The sequence below is a fragment of the Callospermophilus lateralis genome, chromosome 3 (assembly GCF_048772815.1).
Source record: "Callospermophilus lateralis isolate mCalLat2 chromosome 3, mCalLat2.hap1, whole genome shotgun sequence".
NCBI lineage: Eukaryota > Metazoa > Chordata > Mammalia > Rodentia > Sciuridae > Callospermophilus > Callospermophilus lateralis.
Window position 1 is genome coordinate 163,530,994 of NC_135307.1, and position 5,143 is coordinate 163,536,136.

General features: G+C 41.2%; 1 pseudogene; it reads left to right on the forward strand.

Annotated features, from left to right (window-relative positions):
- The first annotated feature begins 1,787 nt into the window (after positions 1 to 1,787).
- On the forward strand, positions 1,788 to 3,097 carry LOC143394856 (splicing factor 3B subunit 4 pseudogene; annotated as a pseudogene).
- The last annotated feature ends 2,046 nt before the right edge of the window (positions 3,098 to 5,143 follow it).

Below are 5,143 nucleotides of genomic sequence, written 5' to 3' on the forward strand. Positions count from 1 at the left end.
GCCACAAAGAGCAAATCAGGCTGAGAAACTTGCAGTTTGGGTGAAGTCAGTTCATGCAGCATCTGTATTAGTCAGGTTTTCAACTCTGTGACCAAAATACCCAACAAGACGTACGCAGAGGAGGAAAAGCTTATTTTGGCTCACATGTTCAGAGGTTTAGTCCATGGTTGGCCAGTTCCATCACTCTGGGCTGGAGATAAGGCTAAAGGGACATGTGGCTGGGAAGCAAAAAGAAAAAGGAAGGGGCTGCAGAGAATATAAATCCTTCCAGGGAATGCCCCTAGAGACACCTCCTCCAGCCACACCCTACCTGTGTAGGGTTACCACCCAGTCAGTCCACTCAAACTAGGATGGAGTGATTAGGTTAGAACTCTCATAATCTAATCATCGCACCTCTGAATATTCCTGCATTGACAGCTTATCCAAACCATAACAGCCTCATTTCCGGCCTCAGTCAAGGCCATGTCTGCATTAATGAACACCAGCACTCACATTCAAATTAATTTGCTCACAAAACTCTTATCATACAGACCAACCAGTCTTCAGTACATATCCCTCATATTTATCTGCTCTTTATCCTACATTCTTACTTGTCTTTATTTTCTTTAAGTTTCAAAGGGATGATTCAGCATAAAAATTAAAATATGATGTACCCTTAGGTCCTTGGTATGCTCTCAATTCTAGGGCCAGATCAGATTTGTGTTAAGACCGCCACATACGTGCATAAATATGCTGTCTTGGATTCTTGCCCATATCTATACATAAAAAAAATGAGTAATCATTCTTCAATCTGATTATTTTTTTCTCTTGGATGAGAGATGGGAATACACAGAGGCTAATGCGCTTCTCCACCTCACTCTCTCGTCCCTCCAAGAGGCTAGCCCAAGCATGCTGTCATAGCAGAGGCAGAGGTGTGCCATTGGAAGTGGAAACATGCAAGTGAAGTGGGACTTCAAGCCTCTACATGTGTTTCACCTGCTCACAACTTATTGGCTAATACTAGACTCCTGGGTGCAGTCAGTCAAGGGGCAGGGAAATAGACTACACCAACTCACGTGTCAAAAGGTTGTTTGGCCATAGGAAGGAGGAAAAGGTGGGGTTAGTGCAATGAATCTGCAACAATTATAGGAATTGCCACAGTTAGGTGATAAGAAAGAGAACCAGAGATAGTTTGTGTCCTAATGGAAACTAGAACTCAGAGCTCTAACCTTAGGGTTTGTACAATTTATTGATGACACCCACTGCCTCTATTTGAATGAAGAGTAAAGAAATGATTGGCAAAGTGTTTCATGTATTTCTGCATTTTCAAATATAATCATACTATCTAAAATAGTGTCTAAGGATCCTATATGTATAAAATATGTTTGAACAACTTTCAAATAAACATGAAAAACTTTATTACCTATCTAATGTTTTAGGAGTTAAGATTTTATGCTATTAGAAAGCATAATGCAGGCCAGGCAAGCAGGGCTGGGGGATACAGACACATAAACAACGATAGCTGGAGAAGTTTAAAATCTACTTAAAGTGACTATATTTGGCAAATAAAAACATATGATACACAGTTAAATCTGAATTTTATAAACAAAGACTTTTTTTTAGTGTAAGTGAACCCTTTGTCTTTTGGTGATACACTTATATTTTTTAATTTGTTTTTTGTCTGAATTCAAATTTAACTGGGTATCCTCTATTTTGTCTGGCAATCCTATTCTACTAAGAGATTTAAGATACATACAAATTATGGCTAACAAAAAATAATATGAAGAGATGGTGGGAGCTCTTTTGCCATGACTGTTGGGCTGATATCCGAATGGAACTAGGATGCCACTGTGTATGTGGGGTTAGTGATGAGGTTAGTGAACCACTGCTCTGGGAACTCTTTCTCCAGGCAGGACCCATGATCAACACCCACATGCCAAAGGATAGAGTCACTGGTCAGCACCAAGGTTATGGCTTTTTATGAATTCTTGAGAGAGGAAGATGCTGACTATGCCATTAAGATCATGAACATGATCAAACTCTATGGACAGCCAATAGGTATAAACAAGGCATCTGCTCACAGCAAAAACCTGGATGTAGGGGTCAACATTTTCACTGGGAACCTGGACTCAGAAATTGATGAGAAGCTGCTTGATGATACTTTTAGCGTCTTTGGAGTCATCTTACAAACACCTAAAATTATGCGGGACCCTGATACAGGCAACTCCAAAGATAATGCCTTTATTAATTTTGCTTCGTTGGATGCTTCGGATGCAGCAATTGAGACCATGAATGGGCAGTACCTCTGTAGCCACCATATCACCGTATCTTATGCATTCAAGAAGGACTCAAAGGGCCAGCGTCGTGGCTCAGCAGCTGAACAACTTCTGGCAGCCAAGAACCCACTCTCCCAGGCTGACTGTCCTCATCAGCTGTGATGCACCCTCTCCACCTTCTGCCCTTAATCCTGTGGTGTCATCATTGGGATCTGGGCTTCCTCCACCAGGCAAGCCTCCTCCTGGCTCCTTCCACCTCTGGTGCCGTCTCCTGTAGCCCTCCCATTTGGGATACCTTCAGCCATGTCCCCACCACCTATGCCGCCTGGGGCTGTAGGACATGGCCCTCCATCAGCAGGAACCCCAGGGGCTAGACATTCTGGAAATGGGCATTCTAATCCTCATCGGTTCCCACAAGGTGGGATGCCTCATCCAGGAATGTCTCAGATGCAGCTGGCCCACCATGGCCCTCATGGCTTAGGACACCCACATGCTGTGGACCTCCAGGCTCAGGGGGACAACCACCACCCTGACCACCACCTGGAATGCCTCATCCTGGACCTCCTCCAATGGACATGTCCCCCGAGGATCTTTGTTTGGATCTCCCATGGGTCATCCAGATCCTATGCCTCCACATGGTACGTGTGGGCCTCCTCCACTGAGGCCACCTCATGGATACACTGGTCCTCCACGACGCCCACCCTATGGCTACCACGGGGTCCCTCCCTGCACCCAGACCCATGCCCCAGCCTCCAGTTTCCCCTCGTGGCCCACTTCGGGCCCTCTCCCTCAGTCAATTCTCATTCTTCTTCCTCCTGTTCTATCTTTCCAATATCTTTTAGATTCCTTGGACTAATCAGAGTTGCTGTAGCTCCTTGGGGCGAGGGTACTAATCCCTCTCAGTCCCCCTGCCAAGGCAATTATTTTTTAAAGGAGCTTTTTCTTTTCTTTTTTACATTGGTCCTAAGTGTTTTGCAGATGCCCAGAGAAAATAAAACTTTGATCCTTGAAAAAAAAAAGAAGAATAATAGATACAAACACGTATAAATTAAAAATGTCAGTGTTGTTCATTCCTAAAGATTTTTTCCAGAGGAGTGCTATAAGTATTCAGAATAAAAGTATAATTTTATAATGAAGAATACAGTGAATTTTGTATATCAGTTAACATCTCCCCATAAAAACTTCTTACCAAGATTGTATAAAAAAGAAAGTATAACAAGATTTTTGTTTCACATGTGTATAGGGCAATTGATTCCATGACAGAGTTTGAGTGAATAGGAATTGAACCTTACCATGTCAATGCAGTCATTAAACTTTCAGGGTTGTTATATGACTTTGATGGACTAAAAAGTGAAAACAAAGAGTAGGAACTCTGGATTCCACACACCACTGTGGAAAAGGCTGTCCCACGAAGATTTGATGCTATGGTCTAAATATGAGACATTCTTCAAAAACTCATGCGTGAAACAATGAAAGAATGTTCAGAGGTGAAATGATTAGATTGAGAGTTGTAACCTAATCAGTGGATTAATCCACTGATATAGATCCTTTGGGTGCTAACCATAGGTGGGTTGGATATAACTGGAGCTAGGTCACAGATGGTGTGCCTTTGGGGTATGTTTTGTCCCTGGTGAGTGGTTTGCTCTCTGCTTCCTGGTTGCCATGTCCTGAGCTGCTGTCCTTCCCCACACCTTTCCACCATGATGTTATGCCTCAAATCATGGCCAGAGGTATAGTCAGCTGACTATGAACTGAATCTCTGAAACTATGAGCTTAAATAAATTTTTCCTCCTCTAAGTTGTTCTTGTCAAGTATTTCGGTCCTAGTGACACAAAAGCTAACTAAAACATCTAGTAAACAGGTATAGATTTAGTGAATCATTTCTTCTAAATGTCTTTCTGAGAGTTCCAACTGGTGAGGAGATGATTACCAGTGGACTCAATTTTATACACCCTCTTTTTAGAAAACCCACCCGCAATGTCTAGGACACCCATATCAGAGCTTGACATATGAAGGCAAGAGATAAACAGTTCGCTGGAAGAATTCAAAATTGTAAGTACAGTTAATAAATAAGGTAAAAGTTAAAATGAAGAAGAAAATAGACATCAAAGATTTGTGGTGATCTGGACTAGTAGACAAGTTGAAGAGTTAATATGTGTGTGGTTCTATCAACAGCTGTCAGTGGGGAGGAATTTTAGAAAAAAACACTACTAACAAAAAACTTTCCTTCTAAATCTGGACAACTTATCTGTTAAAGCTGGTTCCCATTAAATGTTTGTTAATTCAATTTATAAGAGCCCCAGCCCAGTGGCTGCTGTCTGCTGCACACAATAGGGGCAGTATGTGTACAGACTGGCACTCTGCCAGTATATAGTGTCATATAGACTGGTATCTTGTATGTAAACATTGTTTGAATCTCTAATAATCAAAAATTTAAAAAAAATCTTTATGGCTCTAGTATTCTTATAATGCAAAGCAAATATTGAACTTCCTGTGTTCAGTTCCTGTGTTCAGGCTGTGGGCTTTCTTGTTGGCAATTGAATGTGAGTGGCAGAGGTTTGTTTGAACATTTTCATAAGGTCAAAGTTTTTACTTCCGCTAGGAAGAGGAGAGGAAGTTGCTTCTAAAGGAGAATCAACTCCATGTGGTAAGTTTCATTGTCACGGGACTAGGACATTGCATTAAAAGCTATTAAAAAATAGGATGTTTTTTTCCTAAGATAAATATTGAAAATGTAGAACTGATACACATAGTGTTTTATGGATATGTTGGGGATTACTTTTAAGACAAGCTATAATTATATACAAAATAAATGCAAAAATAGTGGTACATAAGATGGTGGTCTTATTTACTGGATAAATTGTATCTCTATACAAATACTAATGATC